The 24143-nt window shown below is 40.3% G+C and overlaps 1 protein-coding gene across 7 annotated transcripts in view; it reads right to left on the reverse strand.

Annotated features, from left to right (window-relative positions):
* tnr (tenascin R (restrictin, janusin)) overlaps positions 1 to 24143 on the reverse strand; it is a 180360-nt gene that overhangs the window by 154760 nt on the left and 1457 nt on the right. For 6 of the 7 annotated variants that reach the window (XM_084368094.1, XM_084368096.1, XM_084368097.1 and 3 more), the window contains exon 2: positions 22851 to 23541. The gene's annotated coding sequence lies outside the window, so the exon portion shown is untranslated. The remainder of the gene's footprint in view (positions 1 to 22850; positions 23542 to 24143) is intronic. The other variant, XM_084368095.1, reaches the window with a different exon arrangement.

The following is a 24143-nucleotide window of genomic DNA, read 5'->3' on the forward strand; positions in this document are numbered from 1 at the left end:
TCTGTTCTTAGGGCAACGTAGTTGGACAAAAGGGACTCAACTGTCTCCACTGGTCTCAGGGCAGAAGTTGTTTTGTAGGATTTTCCTCATGGCTTTTTACTCTCATCTGGTCCCAGGGCAGCGACCATTGTTTCCTACAATTTTGTCTGAGGGCAGGTGAATCCCTCCTGGTCTCAGGGCAGAAGTTGTCTGAGGGCAGGTGAATCCTTCCTGGTCTCAGGGCAGAAGTTGTCTGAGGGCAGGTGAATCCCTCCTGGTCTCAGGGCAGAAGTTGTCTGAGGGCAGGTGAAACCTTCCTGGTCTCAGGGCAGAAGTTGTCTGAGGGCAGGTGAAACCTTCCTGGTCTCAGGGCAGAAGTTGTCTGAGAGCAGGTGAATCTCTCCTGGTCTCAGGGCAGAAGTCGTATTGTTCTGTTCTTAGGGCAACGTAGTTGGACAAAAGGGACTCAACTGTCTCCACTGGTCTCAGGGCAGAAGTTGTTTTGTAGGATTTTCCTCATGGCTTTTTACTCTCATCTGGTCCCAGGGCAGCGACCATTGTTTCCTACAATTTTGTCTGAGGGCAGGTGAATCCCTCCTGGTCTCAGGGCAGAAGTTGTCTGAGGGCAGGTGAATCTCTCCTGGTCTCAGGGCAGAAGTCATATTTTTTCTGTTTTAAGTCAACGCAGTTGGACAAAAGGGAGTCAATGGTCTCCTCTGGTCTCAGGGCAGAAGTTGTCTGAAGGCAGGTGAATCCCTCCTGGTCTCAGGGCAAAAGTTGTTTTGTAGGATTTTCCTCATGGCTGTTTAGTCTCATCTGGTCCTAGGGCAGAGACCATTGTTTCCCACAATTTTGTCTGAGGGCAGGTGAATCCCTCCTGGTCTCAGGGCAGAAGTTGTCTGAGGGCAGGTGAAACCTTCCTGGTCTCAGGGCAGAAGTTGTCTGAGGGCAGGTGAATCCTTCCTGGTCTCAGGGCAGAAGTTGTCTGAGAGCAGGTGAATCTCTCCTGGTCTCAGGGCAGAAGTCGTATTGTTCTGTTCTTAGGGCAACGTAGTTGGACAAAAGGGAGTCAACTGTCTCCACTGGTCTCAGGGCAGAAGTTGTTTTGTAGGATTTTCCTCATGGCTTTTTAGTCTCATCTGGTCCCAGGGCAGCGACCATTGTTTCCTACAATTTTGTCTGAGGGCAGGTGAATCCCTCCTGGTCTCAGGGCAGAAGTTGTCTGAGGGCAGGTGAATCTCTCCTGGTCTCAGGGCAGAAGTCATATTTTTTCTGTTTTAAGTCAACGCAGTTGGACAAAAGGGAGTCAACGGTCTCCTCTGGTCTCAGGGCAGAAGTTGTCTGAAGGCAGGTGAATCCCTCCTGGTCTCAGGGCAGAAGTTGTTTTGTAGGATTTTCCTCATGGCTGTTTAGTCTCATCTGGTCCTAGGGCAGAGACCATTGTTTCCCACAATTTTGTCTGAGGGCAGGTGAATCCCTCCTGGTCTCAGGGCAGAAGTTGTCTGAGAGCAGGTGAATCTCTCCTGGTCTCAGGGCAGAAGTCGTATTGTTCTGTTCTTAGGGCAACGTAGTTGGACAAAAGGGAGTCAGCTGTCTCCACTGGTCTCAGGGCAGAAGTTGTTTTGTAGGATTTTCCTCATGGCTTTTTAGTCTCATCTGGTCCCAGGGCAGCGACCATTGTTTCCTACAATTTTGTCTGAGGGCAGGTGAATCCCTCCTGGTCTCAGGGCAGAAGTTGTCTGAGGGCAGGTGAATCCTTCCTGGTCTCAGGGCAGAAGTTGTATTTTTCTGTTCTCAGGGCAATGTAGTTGGACAAAAGGGAGTCAACTGTCTCCTCTGGTCTCAAGGCAGGAGTTGTCTGAGGGCAGGTGAATCTCTTCTGGTCTCAGGGAAGAAGTTGTTTTGTAGGATTTTTCTCATGGCTGTTTAGTCTCATCTGGTCCCAGCGCAGAGACCATTGTTTCCCACAATTTTGTCTGAGGGCAGGTGAATCCCTCCTGGTCTCAGGGAAGAAGTTGTACTTTTCTGTTTTAAGGCAACGTAGTTGGACAAAAGGGACTCAACTGTCTCCTCTGGTCTCAGGGCAGAAGTCATTTTGTAGGATTTTCCTCATGGCTGTTTAGTCTCATCTGGTCCCAGGGCAGAGACCATTGTTTCCCACAATTTTGTCTGAGGGCAGGTGAATCTCTCCTGGTCTCAGGGCAGAAGTTGTCTGAGGGCAGGTGAATCTCTCCTGGTCTCAGGGCAGAAGTCATATTTTTCTGTTTTAAGGCAACGTAGTTGGACAAAAGGGAGTCAACTGTCTCCTCTGGTCTCAGGGCAGAAGTTGTTTTGTAGGATTTTCCTCATGGCTTTTTAGTCTCATCTGGTCCCAGGGCAGAGACCATTGTTTCCCACAATTTTGTCTGAGGGCAGGTGAATCCCTCCTGGTCTCAGGGCAGAAGTTGTCTGAGGGCAGGTGAATCCTTCCTGGTCTCAGGGCAGAAGTTGTCTGAGGGCAGGTGAATCCCTCCTGGTCTCAGGGCAGAAGTTGTCTGAGGGCAGGTGAATCCCTAATGGTTTCAGGGCAGAAGTTGTCTGAGGGCAGGTGAAACCTTCCTGGTCTCAGGGCAGAAGTCATATTTTTCTGTTTTAAGGCAACGTAGTTGGACAAAAGGGAGTCAACTGTCTCCTCTGGTCTCAGGGCAGAAGTTGTTTTGTAGGATTTTCCTCATGGCTTTTTAGTCTCATCTGGTCCCAGGGCAGAGACCATTGTTTCCCACAATTTTGTCTGAGGGCAGGGGAATCCCTCCTGGTCTCAGGGCAGAAGTTGTCTGAGGGCAGGTGAATCCTTCCTGGTCTCAGGGCAGAAGTTGTCTGCGGGCAGGTGAATCCCTCCTGGTCTCAGGGCAGAAGTTGTCTGAGGGCAGGTGAATCCCTCCTGGTCTCAGGGCAGAAGTTGTCTGAGAGCAGGTGAATCTCTCCTGGTCTCAGGGCAGAAGTCTTATTGTTCTGTTCTTAGGGCAACATAGTTGGACAAAAGGGAGTCAACTGTCTCCACTGGTCTCAGGGCAGAAGTTGTTTTGTAGGATTTTCCTCATGGCTGTTTAGTCTCATCTGGTCCTAGGGCAGAGACCATTGTTTCCCACAATTTTGTCTGAGGGCAGGTGAATCCCTCCTGGTCTCAGGGCAGAAGTTGTCTGAGGGCAGGTGAATCCTTCCTGGTCTCAGGGCAGAAGTTGTATTTTTCTGTTCTCAGGGCAATGTAGTTGGACAAAAGGGAGTCAACTGTCTCCTCTGGTCTCAGGGCAGGAGTTGTCTGAGGGCAGGTGAATCCCTCCTGGTCTCAGGGCAGAAGTTGTCTGAGAGCAGGTGAATCTCGCCTGGTCTCAGGGCAGAAGTCGTATTGTTCTGTTCTTAGGGCAACGTAGTTGGACAAAAGGGAGTCAACTGTCTCCACTGGTCTCAGGGCAGAAGTTGTTTTGTAGGATTTTCCTCATGGCTTTTTAGTCTCATCTGGTCCCAGGGCAGCGACCATTGTTTCCTACAATTTTGTCTGAGGGCAGGTGAATCCCTCCTGGTCTCAGGGCAGAAGTTGTCTGAGGGCAGGTGAATCTCGCCTGGTCTCAGGGCAGAAGTTGTCTGAGGGCAGGTGAATCCCTCCTGGTCTCAGGGCAGAAGTTGTCTGAGGGCAGGTGAATCTCTCCTGGTCTCTGGGCAGAAGTCATATTTTTCTGTTTTAAGGCAACGTAGTTGGACAAAAGGAAGTCAACTGTCTCCTCTGGTCTCAGGGCAGAAGTTGTTTTGTAGGATTTTCCTCATGGCTTTTTAGTCTCATCTGGTCCCAGGGCAGAGACCATTGTTTCCCACAATTTTGTCTGAGGGCAGGTGAATCTCTCCAGGTCTCAGGGCAGAAGTCGTATTTTTCTGTTTTAAGCCAACGTAGTTGGACAAAAGGGAGTCAAAGAGAGTTACTAACCTCGTCATGCAGCAGTTAGGCTAATCAGGGGTCCTTCTCTGTGATATAATTTCCTGTCACATGGTCTTCTTGCACAAATTAACAAAATGGCTCAAAACAATGGTGTTCCACTTATTTTATTCATTATTAAACAACACAAATGTAAGATTATGCCAAACTAGTTGATAGGGTGTTTTATTGAGAATTTCACCTTTTTTAAGTTAAACTATTTGGTATGAAGTTTTTGTGGTTACACCTCATTGACATTTTTGCCATTATCCCCTGAATATTCTCTGAAAATTGATTAAATCCAGAAATTTTAGATGAGGTCTTCAAAGAGAGAGTGTATGCAAGTAATTTGTACGTTTATTTTCAAATTTTAACCTTTTTAAATTCAACTGAACCATAAGAACACAAAAAAAAATTGCGTCAACGTCATTGACCCATACACCAATACAGCTGCACTGCGTAGCAAAGTTTATCAGCCCAGGAACATTATTGGCTTGTGAAATTACCTAATAATACAATCTTAACATCAATAAATATATATAATATATACATATTTTAGAGTTACTGAACACATAAGGAATCAAAACTACCTTGTGGCTCAAAGGAAAACGTGAAAAAGTGAATAAAAGATGATAGCCATCTTCTGACATTAACTGGAGAAATGTCCTCTTCCTTATTAGTGTTTTTTGGCATCCGTAAGTAATTTTCATCTCACCTACAGGAGATCAAGGCCAAATGTTTTTACTGAAAGACTCGCGAAGCAGTTGATAAAAAAGTTTTATCTCATGGAAAGTAATGAACACAGTAAGTTGCCGGCATTTAAGGTTATAGGAGATAAAGCCTGCAGTGATAATAAGGATAGTTTTAATGAGGAATGACTCAGGTTTTCAGTTGTGAGAGATCAGCCTTTGAATTACTATCTTTCTATCTAGCTCAAGGATAGTTTGGTTTGACTTAAAATTTCAACTATGAATGATTTTCCAGCAATAGAAGTATGTTATTTTAAGATTTTAAATATAAGAGATAATTTAGGCTAGTCACCACTACTGTGTAAATAAAGCAGTGCTGGGTGGTCCATTAACCAGGAAGGTATTAAATCTTTGAGACTGTCATTACTACAACGAAGACACCACTGATCGCTACTGTAGATTTAAATACTTAAAACACTTCAAAAATATATCGGTGAGAAGCAAAGTAGCATGACTTTGTTGGAGCTTTGCCAAAGCTTGACAAGGTCTAGGTGGATGGTTGGATGTACAAAGCACCTGACTTCAACACCAGAAGCTGCTTTTGCATCCCAAACCTAACTAAATGTTAATTATGTTAACTATAATCTGAAGGTAATGAAATATATTGCACATGTTTTGTTATTAAAGGTCCCCTTGTTAGTTTTTGTCCTCTAGTAGCACTATGAAGTTGCGTTTATATGAATCACAGCGGTTTCACACTAATCCAGTGATCAACAGTTGTCGATGTAAAGGCATGATATGCCGCAAAGCGCCAAATAAAGGCAGCAAAGAAGACATGGGTGTAAACCATGCTGGATTTAAGGGAGTTAACAGTCGGTTAATTCATCTGGAATGCCATATTTCCGACTAGCAGCTCTGTCTTATTTGAACTCCCCTTTAAGGTTAGGGGACATATTGTTGGTAGGGTGTCTTGCTGAAGTTCATGTTTTGCATGTATATTAGAGAACTAGTTTGAACTGTCTCAGAGAAGAAATAATAAAAAAATAGATTCTTGAACTGTGATGAATGAAATTATCCAGACACAATAAGGTTTATGATCAAGTCTATAATTAGATAAAAAAGCTTTGCTTTTCATCCAGATTTCAAAAAGCTAGAGAAAGATTTTTCAATGAGCTGTTCTGATCTGTGTCCAACAAGCTTGATTAGAACATTGTTCATTGCCAATTTTGGCCAGCAGAATAAAAGCCCTGAAAACTGACTGTAAAGTGTGACAAAGAAAGAGAAAGAGGGAGAAAATGGGAGGAAGTGTGAGGGACAGACAGACTGACAGAGAGAAACAGAAAAGAATAGTTCATTGTGTGTGCTCTCTCTGGGTGGACAGTCTTGTGTAATGAGAAATATTAACATTGCCAGACTCTTTTGGTCTTGTTCAAAAGAAGAAAAAATCATCATGCTCACACAAAAGAGTGTCCCTAAAATCCACCCAACCAATGAAAGGCCTTTAAAAGGAAGGCAGTGCACAGGGAGAATTTGTTACGCACTCTTCAGTTAATCCCATTGAAAGCTAAATTAATATTTTTACCTGAAACATACATTAGTACAACAAAACACCATCTTCTAATAGAACAGTGCAGTTTCAAAACAGGAAAATGAAAGGTATCAAAAAATTGTCTGTATTCCATTTGGCATCTTGTCCTTTTTTATGGGTTACTATGGTGGATGAAGGGTTCAGATCCTTTACTTAAGTAAAAGCAGCTACACCCCACTGTGGAAAGACTAAATAAAAATAAAGACTCCTGAAAATATCAACACAGTAAAAGTAAAATAAATTAAATGTTCTCAAGTATTACCAGCAACATATACATTATGTGTTATAGTAGAAGTGTCAATTTTACACTATTAACACATCACTATAGATGCTTTAATTTAACTACCCATAATACAGTTGGGTAGATTTATCTAAAAATAATAAAGTGTCTAAGATTGATCAGCAAGTTTCTTTAGCTGCCAGATAAATGTAGTGGAGTAAAAACACTATATTTTATTCTTAAACCTTCTGAAACATAAAATACTTCGTACCAGGGATGTGAACGGCTAAACGTTTTTCATCCAAACACCAGTACACACATGTTACAGATTCATTCAAGACTACTCCAACAGTTTCACTAGCTACTGGTCTGAAAAAGTGAAACGTGCTAAACAAAGCTCAGTGTGGGATAATTTCATGCAGAAAAACAACAAAGTCAAATGTAAATTGTGTGATGCTACTCTTCAGTTTAGGAGCAGTACTAGCACTATGCTGTACCAAATTAAGCACCCAGCTGCCATGTCCGAGGATCGCTCGCTGCCAAACATCACGTTGCTGTGGTCCAAGGCCCAATCACCCAATTGGTGTGCAGAGTGATTGAGACCGATATGCTACCAGTCAGCTTGGTAGAGGCCAACAGCTTCAAAGAGCTAATTTGGTACCTCGAGGTACATGTATGTTACAGTATGTTATTATCAAAAACACTGTGACTTAACCCATTCAAAAACACTTGGTGAGGGAGGATGAGCTTAAAGAGCCTCTCTGTCTGGTACACGTCAGACAACTTCGCCGACAACCTGACGAGCACCGGATTAAAAGGAAAGCTCCGCTTGTCTTTCACATAATTTTTTCTTAGAAATTAACTGGTTGATTACAGTTAATAAGGGCAGCAATCAAAAGCAAATTTATAATTATAATAATAATAGTAAATACAGTGCTTGAGTAAAGTAGTGCTTGTACTTAAATCTTAAATTAACACTTGCAAATCACATGAAATGAGAGAATCTAACATTATTTTTTGCATAATTAAAGTACACTAAACAATTTAAATAGAGACCAAAACTCATAAATAGCATAATACTAACCATCTATTTAATGCAAGAATACGTCAACAGGTGCAATCATATGATTCACGTGGCTGTGGCTGTTTAGATTTACTAATCAAAACCCTGCACTGACTGTTATATTTGCTTTTCGTCTCTTTGCAGCTGCATCAGTTCCTAAACCAACAACAACTTATTTATCTCTGTATTCCACCACACGTATAAACTGTGTGCACATTTGCCAATAAAATGTGACTGCAATATTAATCAATTTCCCATCACACATCAGGCTTATAACTGGTGTTTGTTTCCACTGTCTGTTTGTGAATGGTAAACAGAAACCACACAAACAGTTTAGCTTTTAGTGAAGTTGACATCTGCACTCTCAAACTCAAACAAAGAAACATCTCTGTGTCCCAGGTTGCATTTAAATGCATATTAGCATCTGTTGAATTATTTAGGTCCACTGCTGCAAACGTCACCCTGCTGAGGACTGGAAACATTTCAGATCATAATGTAGTGAGAGAAGATGTTGTATTTAATTATTTCAAGGAAGCAAATGTATTGTAACTGCAATGTTTATGTGTTACATAGTGCAAGGATTATGAGGTAAAAGCAAGAAAAGTTGAAAGGTTTCAATCCAATCCAAAAGCTGTTTGCTATCACAATGGATATAGTAGATTGAGACAGTTGCAGGTCATGGAGAAATTCTTTTAGTTTTTGTCAAGCTTGTAAAAAGCCTCATTTGGAAAGGTCATTTTTTTTATTTGATAGATACCTAGATGGATGTGACACTCAACAGAAGGAGTATGACAGCTGTAAACCTCAAGGCTGAAACTCCGGCAGCATTACAAAGACTTTGTGCAGCTTTCAGGTGAAGAATTTCCACAAAATCGAACATGAGGTCTGTGTGTGATACCAGATAGTCATTGTTATCACTCGCAGGCCCCGAGAAAAAGAAAAACATATTTTTCAACCTTCACTCTCTTTATGACAGAAAACTAATTTCCACCCAGCTTTAGCCTCCCTTTCAGACGCAATATTACAAAAAAACAACATTTGTATATACAGTATTTCTGAAACTATTTTGCCTTTTGTGAAGTGATCGAAGGTTTTTCAAACCTGTAAGCTGAAAGAGCCAACATGTACTTCTGACCTCATAAGAACACATCAACTACAGTACAAGAAAAGGTACAATATAGTTTCAGAATAAAAATCTAATGTATGAAATTTGACACTAATTGAACATTATGAACTTGTTGAGTTTTTAAATGTAGTCAGGACATTGTTCTCTGCTCAGTGGAGAGACGTGAGTGAAGTAGAAGAATCTTCGCAAGATGATTAAATCCTTCATGACATAATGGCACAACCCTTTCTCCATCTCGTCATTTAGATAACCACAGCTACAAATCTACTGAGGATAACACAGATAAAATAATAACACAAATTGAAAAATAATATGAACTCTGAGGAAGACTGGATGGCCATTTGTCAAATGTGGTTGTTTCATAAGAGCATCTGCTGTCCTTAGCCTTAAATGCCTCTAATGTACCTTTTTAAAATCACAAAAGCTTTAATATCAGTTGTCACTCTGACTGACTCATTAACATCACATCTACTGATAACTGATAATTCAACAGTATCATGAGGTACTTCACAGGGCTGAATTTATTCAACAGGAAGTGTCCATAATCAAGCGATGATAGATGACAGTGACAGTTTTTTCATAGCAACGCTGCTGTTAAATTTCTCATGTTTTGATGGAAGTTCTCTGCAGGAATTATCTGCTATGGCCGCCTGATGGAACATTTTATCAACAAGCTTTACAGAAGCCAAGATAGTCTACTTCAGGGTATTGTCGGTAATGCACTGATCTTTAAAAAATAATTCCTTTTTACTGGAGCCAAGAACTATTTTCCCTCACTATGAATTCCCATTTCAACGTTTTAATTTAATGATACCCTCAAGGAATCATGGGAGTCTCTTGGATAATTTACGATTACTAGTTTACATAATTGCCATCAGTTTTAATTATTTCAAAACTTATTTCATTATTTCTGAGAAATCTTTTCTTTCCGTCAATTTTGAATGGTGGATGGCTCTAAATACTACCATGAACCTCAGCTGCTACTGCACTAAAGAGAAAAGCAGACAGAGGAGCAAATTAGAGCTGTTATGCAATGTAATTAGGAACAAAACACTGTGTCATTTGCCATATTCATCCAAAATTTACCAGGTAAGCTGAGTGGTTCAGACTTCTGAATGTTTTATCAGGTCTCTAGTGTAATCTTTAACTTCTGCTCAACATTAGGGGTGTAGGCAACAGAAGCTTGAACTAAGTGATATGTTGTTTCTTATCAAAATGCACCGTAGGAGTCATAGAAGACTTCAGTCCATACATGTTTGTATTGCACATTTGACTTTTTATCAAAGAATCAGATCTTTTCAAATAGTGTTGTCATGATACTGGAATTCCTAACTTTGATACATTACTTTGAAAAAAGATACTCGATACCATGCTCAGTACCACCGGGAAAAATTGAGGGGTTTAATTATAGATTTTTATTAAAACATAAATACAATAAGGCTTGTATACTGTGTACTAAGAAAAACAATGTCTAAGTGAACTAACTTCTTTGGGGAGATATATATCGATTTTATGATACAATGCGGTTGCACGGATTGGCTGTCGGTAGCACGGGCAGTGTTAGAAATGCTATGAAATTGTGTAAATCAAATAGAAAACAACGCAGGGCAACAAAGGTCAAGTGATCACATTCAGAGCTACCAGAGCATCATGATGATGAACTCATGTCTTGCTCTGAGCTCTGGGGAAAAATGCCAGGTGCAAAAGAAAAACTCCAAAAGTGCACCAAAGTGGTCTGTTGTAAACAGACTGAGTGCGGAGGTTTGCCCAGACTGATGTTAGATTCCCGGCCTGAATTATTATCCAGGTCCTCCCCTGATCAGGTGTACAGTTGTGGCAAGTGTCAAAACAAAGTGAACACCGCCAGTCAAGATAAATAGTTTTCTAAAAACCTGCTTCAGCTAGAAGCCATCATTGGCGTAATTAAAACAGCAACATATTTTATTTATATTAACAGGTAAAGCGAAAGAGTGATGTGCTCTTTAAAGCCTCTAATGTGCTCCAATGCCTGTCACCTTACATAGCCTTTGCGTGAGACCTGGACATACAAATGACTTGGCAATACTACGTATAGTTCGAGGACCAACATAATGGTAGACTTGAGGCTACAACTGTGGCAAACTGCCCCTTTCATTAATTTTCCTGCAATTGATTTTACAATGGTTCTTCTTGATATGTGGGGACTGACTGTGGCGACAAATTTGCTAGCTGTGGTAGCTCTGGTAGCCAGCTGTGGGAGAATAACTACAGTATAAAATACATGCACTGGCATCAAAAATAAAACACCTTCCTCTGCTTTCTGGTGTGAGTGGCTGTAATGTGGTGTGTACTCCCCTTGCCCACACATATGTGAGAGAAACAACACTCTCTGTAACAGACAGGCACCCACACAAGCATACATTTGCATTCCTAAACTCACAAGAACTAATTTTATCACTACATTCATTAACTTACCCCTAACCAAACTCTTATTCATGTGGACTTGATTCTTTCTGATACTGTAAACAAACCTGATTGTGCGCTCTACTTTTGAAGCTGCTGATTAATTTTCAAACGGCGGGGGTCCGACACATAAACAACTATCCTAAATTGTTGAAGCATTACGTGACTCTGTAGTTTTAAATTCTTACACACCACATTACACACACGATCATAATCTAGGACACACATTCTCATTCCCTTCGATCGCTCTGTCAATTACACAGAGGAAATCAGGGGGGAAGAAAATGAAGGGAGTCAACAATGCATGGAACATCGATGTGTCCAACCACCACTGTCTGTTTAAGTGGAATTGACTTCTGCTCATTTCCCAAATTACGCATATCTGACTGGCCCACCGCTGCAGGGGCTACAGGAAGCACAGGGACAGCGAGGGAGTCTCACTCACACACACTCTCTCCATTTCTCCATTTCTCTGCAGGGAATCAATGATGTCTGCTTAATTATTGGGTGAATTTAATCAGCGGCACAGCAGTACTTACTGCCTTGTGACCCAGTGGCTGTCAGGAAGTCATTCGGCTTCCAACAGTTGGTGTTCGAATACCACCGCAATAATTAAGAGTACAACAATTTAATTGTTACAAAGGTGTTGAGGTAACAGAAAAACTACCTCTGCATTGTGGTGCCTCTGTGCTCAGCTATTCACCAACAGGTATTTGACCGCCACTGTACATATTAATTGTTTTTGTGAAAAACGGTGCTCGAGTACAAATGCCACCAATCCCTGTGACCTAGACAGCAGTGTGCTGATTAATGATGCATAATGTCTGGATTAGTGTCTCAAAAACTATTAATTAATATGTCTAGCCTGTCAAACTGTGTACTAATATTTCAGTGTTTTATCGTCAAGATAAACTGTTCAGATAATTGGTCAGCTCTTGCTTTGGTTCATGCATTTTATCCTGCCTTGGTTTCGAAGATGATAGTTGTTCCTTGGGATATCTTAAAAACTGTTGTTGTTGTTGTGATACCTCAGATGTTTTTAGATGCCATAGTATTCTAACATGACTTTTTTTCATCTACACTATGACTGCATGTACCTGTGCCATGTTTATTAATTTAAGATACATGCAGACATTTATAGGATAAATACTTTTTTGGGACAGGAAAGAAAAAAGGAACACTCAAGCAAACCTGAAGAGACACATCACTCCAAGATAGACTTGCTATAAGCTGAGAGCCAAAGACCTACCCTTATTCAAGCAAGCTTTCTACCATTGGTTTGACTCTTTTTTAAATCTTTAAGAAACAGACCTACATTTTGGCAAATACAACAACATTTGTAGTTTGTCTGCCATAGCTAGGACACGTGTAGCTTAGCATTAGGCTTGAGTTACAGGCACTCTCCTCCCTCTAATGTTCAAAACAAACTCTCTCATCTCCTTTATTTTAACACTAAAGCTTTCGAAATCTACTGTGCACAACAACAAAACAAGAAAATTGCTGAATGGCAAATTTAAGACAATGAATGGAGATGGGTATGTCGATTTTTTTGAAATCTTTTTACTACATAAACAGAAATGTATGCACAAGAATTTGTAGAAGGGAAGGAACAATTATCAGCTTGGCAGATTATCAGGGCTGATATTCAGCATTTTTCCGATTATTGGTATCAGTGTTTTTTGCTGAGGTGTCCATTTGTCAGTTGGTTGGTTGGTTTCTCAAATTACTCAAAAACTAAAGAACGGATTTCCACAAAACTTGGATAAAGGATGAGTCTTGGCCCAGAAGAGTACCCTATAACCTTTGGTGCAGATCCAAATAAAGGGACAGATCCAGGAATGTTTTTTCTCATTTTCTTTGACTCTGCGAGATTTTTCCACATCGTCATTAATTTGTCAGGGAAAAATGCATGGATCTCACTGAACAAAAGAATCTGGCTTATTAAGGTGGCTGGTATCTATGAGTGAGTACAAAAGTGGACTGTTGGGCCTTGGCGGAGGTATGCACTCTACTGAGTGACATTTTAGTTTAAAAATGCACTTCTTTGGCTCTGATGTGGCATCCTCTCTCTGTGGTCTCACTCAATGTTCTGCACACTACAGTATCTGGTTACACGTCACAAGTAATAGCCTATCAACACTGACTAATCTGAATCTTCAAAGTAACTAGTAATTAAAAGTTATCAAATACATTTAGTGTGAATCTAAGTTAGAAGAAAATGGAATTACTCAACTGAAGTACCACAAAATTGTACTTTAGGGTTGTTGGTGTCCTTGATTACCAATAAATTGTATCAGTATTGGCCCAGACAAAAACATATTGGTCTGTACGTTGAAAGGGAGTTATCAACTTTTTCTGATTAGCAAACAGTTAATCCATACACAAGAGCAGTATCCCTCTTGGTAACAAAGCCAAAAATGCTAATCAATTAAATAAATTAGAACACCCTATGCCTTTAATTAACATATGAAAATGAATGTTCTGTTGGCATTTAAAACCTACAGCCACTTTGAGCATGACATATGTGCACAATTAAGGACTCATGCGGAGTGTATTTGTCTAGTGGGAACAAACCAATTGTCATCATGGCACACAGCAGTGATTTTGGAGCCCAGACCACAAAATCAGATGATATCCTGAATATCAGAAGCATCTGCTGAGTTTTGCAGAGCTACCCTGATGAGAATGTTTTCACAACATGTTTCACGTCGCTTCAGTGTCACAAATCTGATGACAAAACGTGGTTACAAAGTGTGCAAAGGAAAAACTGCATCCAAATCGTGTATCATGCTGCAACTGTTCCATAGCCCCCAGGGCACCTTATTGGATTTCAGATGCTAGATCTGTCCTATGAAAGTAGGTTGAAAAATGTCTCATCACTCTTCAAAAGGATAGATATTGATTGGAAGAGATCAATGAAAATTCTGTAGAATATGGGTAATATCATCTAGGTTCTGGCTGCAACAAAATAATAGAATATATAGTAGGTTTTTGTGCAAGGCCTGAGATACTGCAGTGATTAATATCATGGAAATGTAGATTGTAGAATATGAAACTCTCTGATCCAAAAAACAAAAAAGAAGTCGTAAGTTAGCAAGCACACCAGGCAATGAGAAATATACAAAAATACATTTTAAAAAAATGGCTCTACAGTAAATTACTTTACTAAACCAACACATTTAAGATAGCCAGACCATTGACACATTAGGACCGGTGTCAGTGGAGCATACCTAACAGATCAGTTCTATATTGTTCAAACTTAGATCATGAATCTTGTGAAAATGATGATCAATATAAAGAGACTGTTAACAATGAAATGAAATGTCAATGTCAATAAACAGCTAAATGTATCCATGCTTGCATCAGCACTAAACATTACAGACATCCTCCATCTCAGTGTACACAGCACATGGCTTTATACTCAACCACTGACCTATCCTGCATCTTTTCACTGTTCTTTCTCTCACATGGCCTTTAAACAGCATGACATTAAGGTCCTATCCTTCCTATCCTGTTAACAGTACATTCTCCTTGAGGTAGCCTAATGATGGCAAAGGTGAGCATGTGACCAGAGGACATTGCAGCAACCTTTTGGCAAAGTTGTGTTGAATTCAGAGTGTTTTTTGTTTGTTTGTTTTTTGGTAACAATGCGGATATATTAATTAAAATCTATCAGTATCCATACCCTGTGGTATTACAACAAAAAAAAAATCAGTGTTGCGCAGTTGAGCCAATTATTAGATATATCTTGTGCAAAACCACCCCGTAACAGCTCTGTTTTGCATATTAAGTGGAAAATCTAATCTATCAGAATGCATATTCTATGGAACTATGCAAATGGGACAACTGGAGCAGTCATAATTGCTCAGTGTGTGCTAGGAATGAAAATGGCTTTTTGTATGAGCTAAGGACAAATTAAGTTAATGACACCATTCTGGTAAATGGCAGACAGATGGAAGGTTCACAGAGACAAATAACTGTCTTAGTTCTTAATCACATGTGTAATTAACTGGTGTGTGAAGGTACCGATTTGATTGGTGTGTGGTCTCCATGTTTCATTTAAAAAGTGTTTTTTAGAGTCAAATTAGTCCGTATCCTGGAGTGAGAGAAAGGTACAGAGAGATATCCATTTTTTTATGATCAAAGACAGAACTGCTGTTATGTTGTCAACAGGGGTGGAAATGGACTGTGACACTTTTAAGTCAGAACAGTACAGCATACCAGCTGAGATTGTGAAAATCTACAGAATGGATTTATTATTAATTAATTACTTTTAATATTTATCGTATGTTTGTGCATGACATGATGTCCCTCGTGCTTTGTGTGTAGTGCAGAGAAACCCCTGCACCGTCTGTCAAAATCTAAGCACGCTCATACCATTCATCAGAGTAAATAATTAAAAAAATGACATAATATAGTTTGCTTTCATGTTTTGTTTTTTTCAAACCGCATCTCATGCAGTTTACTAGCCACAGATGTAAGCGTTCAAAGCCTCAAGAAATGAGCCGCAGAAATGAGCCCTAACTCACTAACAAATAGCTAACTGCGACTACAGAGGCTGTTGCAAACTATACTAACTCTAGTCTGTAGTAAGACGCTTAGTGGTGGTGACGTTAAGCAATGCGATTGCAGTGTAGTTTGTTTAAAGCCTAACATTTTTACCACTATTGATTTAATTTACGCTTCGAAAATCACAAATGTGGTGTTGATCTGCGAAGATTATCTTGCCGAACAAAACGTGCAAGTATCATATGCTTGTTTTTGCCACAGAGCTTATTTTCAGCGCTAATCCAAAATCAAACTAAAAAAACCCATAAGCTTTTTGTCGAGGGAACCAGGATGATGCTAATTTCCAGGCTGGCCTACAATATTACATCATCCCTACACCGCTCCATTAACCCGCTGCATCGAGCTCAGTCACAAGGAGAGCGACTTTGTATGTATACTTCAATCCTGTTGATTGGACTTGACACTTTGAAACTTTAAAGCAAAGTTATTCAAGTCTAAATGCCAGAAAATAAATACAGCAACAGGAAGGCCTTGCATAGTCGCAGGCTTTGATTAGTCAACGACGAGGCTCAGGGATTAAAAAGGCCTGCTGTTGACTATGTAAAAAACACTTTTTTACGGTATGACAAGATGGTCTTTGCTCAAGGTTCAAGTGGACTTTGAGTTAGAAAACTTGTTTTCAAAACTATTCTTTACAAGTTCATAATTGGCTTTCACACTCAACAATTTTAAAAAGAGAAATATTCATGTCTTTTAAAAATCCATATTCAGAGACCCAAATATCTTGCAAGTTTTTTGCAATTTACAGAGGACTTTTCTTTGCTTCTCAAGACTTGGACTTGCCTCAAAAGATTTAAAAACAGCATTGGCCACAAGGCACACACTACACTCTCTTCTTTTTCCACGCTGACTTTGGTTGATGTTCCTTGAAACATATAAAAGACGTCTTTGCTCGCTCACAAAACACAAATTGCCAGGTTGTCTTTATATTTTACATTTTAAGAATTTGTATACATTTCCATCTGCTTAATTAAAAATATGTATCCAATAAGTTGACAGTTTATTAGCAAGTTTTTAGGATGCCAGTTTGATAGGTTAATTAGGAGGAGAGCAGACAGGCTGCTATGTCAACCCTCTCAATTAAAAGTCAATATATATTTATTTAATGTTCATATCAGAACTCTTTCACTGATTAACAGTTCAATCAGATCGTTTGGCTGCTGAAGTAATAAACTGTTATTTCACCCTAGTCTGCCATTTGTCTTTTATGGCGAGGAAATAAGAGAAGATGAAGAAGACGAGCGTAGAGGAGGAGAGGAATCTATCTGGGGAAGCTAAATGAAAGGAATTTATCTTCTTAGTTTGAACGTTTTAATTGCTGATATTACTTTATCAGTTAAGTATCTTCAGCAAAAGTGCAAACGAGATTAGTTCCAAAAAGCCCAAATGTCAAGTTTAAAGAGCTTCACAAGCTACACAGTTCAGGCAACATCCCTTATGACACAAAAAAACCTGCTCCAGAATGGTAATTCTTTAACCTTTTCCCCCATCAGTAAGACTTCGTAATTAGAAACTTCTCCAAAAAAATGCAAATTAGACACATTTAAACAGAACATTGCGAACCTGTACTTCAGGATAATTCATGTATTCAGGGCACATTTTGGGGGGGGGGGGGGGGGGGGGGGGTTTTCTGCTCTATTTGCAGTGTGACTTCCCTTCCTGTATAAAGGTTATATTAAGACAAAACATTGAGATACGTATCAAACTGATGCAGTGTATCAGGTCGGACTGTACAGCTTCCGATAATCCCCAGTCAGCCAGGTATCAAACAACGTCTGCCTCTAACTACTGCACAGTTGTTGTATAAACAGAGCCAGAGCATATTTACCCTTCAGCAAAAGGTGTCTCTTGAGCCGACATGTTTGTATATCTGAACATCCTTCACAGGCTGCCTGGAGGGGGCTCACGCCTGAACTTTAAGCTTTTCACTTCACAGTAGGGAAGAAGAAGCAACTAGTACCAGAGGTCATCTGGAACATTTCCTTTTCTCAAAGGACATCACACCGACAATGTGCACATACATGATCATACATACACAAATGCACCCACACAGGTAGACACACCAGTACCCGCGAGACCTGCACTGAGCAGTAAATATCTCTAAAAAATATGTCTGAAGAAGAGGCTGAAAGAGATGAAAGACCTTTACAGGCTATTTCCCAGTGCAGACACTCAGGTGGAGGAGAGAGCAAGAGAGAAAGAAGGAGATGAAAAATGTCAGGGGGTTGGAAAAGATAGTGTAGAAAGATAGTGGAAAAAAGAGAGAGAGGGACAGAAAGACAGACAGGGAGGGGAGAGGAAATGTTAAGTAGCAGTTGAAGTGGAAGAATTCCAGTTTGGATTCAAGCTCCTTGGCTAATGAGGATCATTAACATGGCCTGCCCAGCTTCCCTAAACGCTGGGGAAGCCTGGACGATGTGGGATAAAAATAAAACCTCTCACGCATATCCCCACAAGATTCATAAGGCGGGCGCTTGTAAAAAAGATTTAGCACATGCAGGCCGCGGAAGGTACTTCCGCATGCAACACTGCACGCCATGGATCCTGGAAACGGGAATACTTACCCTACAAGTACACTCGGTTGAACTCTGAACTCTTCGGATTCAGTTTGAAACGCAGTGGCAAAAAAAGCAATTTAGATTCCTGCGATTTCACGAGCTGAAATAAAGACCAAGGTGAATATGTCTCTACAGCTCCTATGATATGATATAAATCAGAGGCTTATATCAGTTCAAGTATGTCATCCCATGTAGGAAATTTGCTTTGGAAAGGAAAAGAAAACGGCTCAAATGACTATAAAGCTCTCCAATCTTACACACATTCCCTCCATTATTTCAAGTGGGCAGTTGAAATTTCTCCCTACCTTTTATGATCCTCTGAGCTTTGTCATTTTCTCTCCACTCGCTGTTTAACACACAGTAAAACAAAGCACCGCGAGCGGCTTAAAAACAATCCTAGCTCCTGTCCTGCTTCTATAACTCATTGGTGATGTACAGTCACATCTTTTTTGAGCACTTCCGACTACTTCTACAGCGTGATCGATTATGTGGTTAAATCAGACGGCATCAAAACAGTTTGAAAAAACAAATGGACTTCGTCAGTGGTCCAGAATATAGCCGAGACCTGCATTCTTGGACATCCTGCCATCGATTCCTGTTTTTCCCCCTCTCAGCACTGTCACTCTACACCGTTGGGGGGCTGCGTATGTGAAATTTACAACATCTCGCCAGATCAGGCATTCCCAACCAGCAAATACTGCAAACTTGCGGTTCCATCAGCCCTTCTGTCACAGTGCAACTGCTTTTCTTCATCTATTACATTTTATTAGAGAGGAGAGATGTTCACACACAGAGTGCGCTGACAGCACACTGTGTGAGACCCAAGGCAGTCAGACAGACAAGTGTCTTGATAAGATCAGCATAATTGGCACATTCATCTGTCTTCTGTTAATAAAGTGCTTTGTGGTCGAGAGATCAACTGTGGAGAGCTGTGATTTTCACTGATGGTATTGTCTCCACTGTTGGGTTCAGTAAAGAGCTTCAACTTACTTAGTGCTAAATACAAAATATCTTTTAATGGGAAAAAAATCCCTAACAGGCTTCAGTAGCCTTTTGCCAGGGCCAGACCATATAATGTCAGGACAACAATAGTCCAACCTAATTATAGATGTACTGTATAAGAGGAACTTGATACCAAATGTAATGATGGCACTACAGGTGGGCAATATATACGATATATATCCTTATCGTGGTATGAGACGACATGCATGTATGGTCTGGATATTGTTATATCGGGATATGGTATATGTGTTGTCTTTTCCTTGTTTTCAAGGCTAAATTACAGTAAAATGATTTAACATTTTCTAAACTTACCAGGATGTTCTTCTTGTTTGAATACTTGCCTTTACTCACTTAGTCATTTATATCCACATGACTGATGATTATTGATCAGAAATGTAGTAGTACCAAAGTACCAATAAAAAAATGTTACCAATAATCATCCTTACAATATTGTTGCACTACCGACATCAGTAGGGCCTATTTAGTTGAAAATGTTGTGATATTTGAATTTGTTGTCGAGTCCTAGCATTTATGAATTGTTTTTGAAAAGTTTTGTGTATCCCGATATGGCCTGAAAAAATCATATTATTTTAAGGTCATACCGCCAAGTCGTAGATGGCGCCTATTCAGACCAATGAGAATCCTCGGCTGGGCGTATACGCTATGAACGTTTTCTAGCTACTGGGTTTACTTTCTACCTGGTTATGTGGCCCACTGAATACTGTATGTGCAGTCGAGTTTCCCCCTCGATAGTCCAACAACGGCATCCTCACTGATGGCTATATCAGTGATGATACCATTACTATTATATATTTGGCCATAATAACTTGAAGATTTGGTCCAGATCCACACATCATTGCACATCCCAATACTGTTTGCCTGTACATTTGTGTATCCTTTAGCTCAAGAGTAACCCCATGGGGAGAACAGTAAGAGAAGGACAGAGGACAGCAGAGAGGGAACACAGTATAACATAAAGCAAGAAAGAAAGGAAAAGAAAGAAGGGTAATAGTTCACACAATTTGTTCAGACAAATTCCCATGTCTGGCTCCTCTACCTTGAAAACATAAATCAGAGCTGTCTACTCAACATTCATCACACAGACTGAGATGATAGCAAAGGAGGCCGTTGAGGTACTTCTTGAAAAGATGAACCATGGTCAGGAAAATGTTCTGTTCGCTGGTCTCTCTAAGGCTTTTTAATAATGCACTAAACATGTATAATGTATTAATTGTACAGGAAGAAAATAACAAAGTACGCACTAAATAATTATGAGAATTGTTTTCACGTTAATAAAACTGTGCAAACTCAATGTGCCTGTTTCTGAGCCATTAGAGCGCTCGTCTAATTAGCAAACAAAGAAACTCTTCTTGTGTGAAGTGTGTTTAAATTACAACTGAAAGAAGAACAAACGGTTAAAGATTTCTGTCCTTTTACTGCACTTTCTTTTACTGCTACTGAGTTTAAATCTGTGCAGCATCTGATGGATGACGCGGTCGCTAATGAAAGCTGGATATGTCCACATTTAACTGTCTCCGTAACGATAAGTAATGACGGTAGCTTAGCTAACACAATTAACACTGGCGCAGAGGAAAATAAAATTCCCACCGAATGAAGTATTATGTAAATTATTAATTACCACGTAGACGATTGCAATCTTGTTCAGCTGCCCATTGGCACTCAAATAAATGTGAAGGATTCGGAGACAGAGGGAAGGGAAATAACGAAGATAATCCTGACAGTGTGAGAAAGATTCAACAAATACCACCTGCTCCTGAAGCAATTTATAGAAACAATTTGCATTTGCAATTTAACCACTTATCTAGACTAAACAGCAACAAATGCAAACAGGAAACTAAGAACAATTAGAGCAAATGTTGGAAGAATCTTGCATTTATTCTCATACTGTTAAACTGTAATGTATGTCCCAGAGAAATCTTGCAAATTTATAGGATATCTCTCTTCACCATGGTAAATATTAGAGCCACAGTATAGTAATCTGTATTTAATGTAAATTTAATCAAATGATTTCTAAATGTTTTATGAGCAGCAGTTTCCACAAATGCAGTTACACTTGTACAAATGTCTTCTGTGTGAGATTCTGCATATGTACAGTATGTGTGTGAGAAAGACAGTCAGAGAGTGAGTAATGAACAGATAAAGAGCCAGCGAGAGGTAAAGACAAAGACGGAGAGTCGGAGAGTTGGAGAGAGTGAATCCAAGAAGAGAAAGAGATATGGAAGGAGAAAGTGATCTCTCAGATTCGGTGTCTCAGCTTAATGACACAGGACCCACATGGGAGAGAGGGAGAGCCAAGCTGAGAGCGTGCTATGATGAATCCAGAGACCGATAACCTCAAGCCTCCCCACTCACAGCCTACACAGTCAGGAAAAAAACTGTCTCAGAAATTAGCTGCTCAGCTCAGAAACTGAATTTGTGATTTTCTCTCTGCTGCTTGTGTCCCTGGCTTTCACTACTTCTGCCTTTTTTTCTGCCAGCCTCCAATATGGTGTCAATACCTGCCTCTGAATCCCCCAATCTGTTCCCCCTGCTGCGACCGTGGACAATATGTGGCTGACTTTGACAAATTAAACCAACTCGATATATGGCAATAACCTTCACAGAATGACATGGAGGGAAAGAGGGGAGCAGGAGGGGGAAGGTATGGGAAAGGGAGAGGAAGATGGACGGAGACACCTATAGATGGATGATGGGACTTATTGAGCATAGCTCAGTATTTCTAAAGCAGGTACAGCATGAGAATTTGGTGCACATAAGGACCAACTTTCTAAATGTCACCATAGCTAAGAATAAGTCACTTTAGCTGAAATGCACTGAAATATCTGTGCAGAAAAGGCGGTAAATTGGACTTAAAAAGCACCAGTCACTGATGGAAAAACAAGCATTTTGTTGTGTGTTTGTTAGATAAGGACAACTTTCCAAACTAATTATCAGCACAGTATGTTTACAGTTCTTAAAGCACAACAGTATCATTATATTTCAGTTAGAAAAAGATATTTTCATCATGTGATGTGTGCAAAATGACATCAGTCAACAACCAGAGTTTTAATTGTTTAAAACTGATTCCCTAAACATTCATCCAAACTCAGTAGGAGCACGAAAGAGAAGAAAATCCTTGAACTGACACAATAAGTTCTCCATTCAAAGATTAAACCAGTGGATTTGGACAAACATCCTTCCCATCGTGACAAATTGCCACATTATGGGATCAACAACTCCAATTAATTTCCTCAAGGCAAGCTTTTATAATGACTCCATTAAATTGCCCAAGTGGACATGTTTCACCTGTTACAACAAAACTCTTCTACAACACACACAATTGCACTTTAACTGCAAAAGCACACACATGCAAACACACAAACCAGCATGAGGGGGTCGTTAAGCAGCTATTGTTGTGCTCCTCTCTGCTCAGCATGATAACGCTCTGATTGATACCAAGGTTCCCCAGTTAATCACCTGGCTATGACTATAAATGCACGCTGTCTTGCAAGTGATGCACAAACTACAGCAGGAGACACACGCAGGCAAATGAATACACAACTGTGCAAGAGTGAAGACACAGGACTCACACACGTACACGCACACTTTTGTCACAAGCTGAATACACCTGCCCAACATCCATCCCACACAAGCTCAAGTTAACTCACCTGCTCTGAGTGACCAGCTAAAAGCTTTCAAATTGGCCTTGGGTAATCTTCTTCCCTCTCGCTCTCTCTTCACTCCCTCTGTCCCTTTGACCACTCTCTCGCGCTCTCCCTCCCTCTCTCTCAGTGGCAGTACACGGACGTCCTACGGGCAGCTCACCCTTCCTGTGTGGCTTGGCGTAAGTGCATCGATCTCTCTGCCAAGTGGTACGTGGTCCTGCTGTTTCCACCAGACTCAGATGTGCTCTCTCCTCTCCGCCGCTCACTCTGCCTCGCACAGCTGCAGAGGGAAATATGAGGACGGCAACGTGGTTGAGAGCTGCTCCACTCTCCCTCTCTCTCTCTCCCTCTCTCTCTCTGTAGTGAGCTGAGATGCTCTCTCTCCCTCTCTCTCTCTCTCTCAGGTTGTCAGCTGGTATGATGCCCACTCCTACTATTTCTTCACTCTGTCACTCTTTTATGGTGGACTGAACTGCACACTATCTCACCATCCCTTTTTTTGCTGTTTCTCCATTGATTCCTCTGTCTTTCTCGCTCTCATTATTGATCTATGTGTCTGTGTCCTTGCTAGTGCAGCCTCTAGTGGCTGCATTTTCCCCATGCTGTTCATAGAATCAGCATCAAATTTTCCATCGCACAGAACATGAAGCTTGTTGTGAATTTGCTCCAGGATTTGAGTTGGCATCAATATCAGCTGAAAAACAAAAGAGAAACAAATGTATCATGAAAAAAAACCCAACAATATATCAATAAAATATGCTCAAGGCGTTGTCTTAAAATAGCTTGTTTACTCCCACCAACAGTCAAATTTTTGAAAAATATTCAGTTTGCAATGATTTCAAAAAGGAAAAGATGCAGAAATCCTCACATCACAGAAGCTTGAACCACCAAATTTTATTTATCAATCCATTACTCAGCTAGATTTCAGATTGGGCTGCAATTATCAGGCAATTAATTGTGTAATCAGTCAACAGAAACAGTTTTAGCCTCTTAAACTTGAGAATTCAATGCTTTCCCTTTGTTATTCCTGATAGTAATCTGAATATCTTTTGGGTTTTTTGGGTTGGATAAAGCGAAACATTTAAAAATGTCAACTTGAACAGTGGGAAATTATAACTGGCATTGTTTCATCGTTTGATATTCTATTAACAAAACAATAAATCACAATCAAAAAATCTCTGCAGAATAATTTTGATAACTAAAAACCTGTTTCACAGCCCTAAAAATGACAGAAAAGGGTGTGTGGGTAGGGAAATACTAACTCTTCGTTAACCCTCAGTGCTCAAAAATTAGCAA

Source organism: Pagrus pagrus (assembly GCF_965226575.1).
Source record: "Pagrus pagrus genome assembly, chromosome: 12".
Lineage (NCBI taxonomy): Eukaryota > Metazoa > Chordata > Actinopteri > Spariformes > Sparidae > Pagrus > Pagrus pagrus.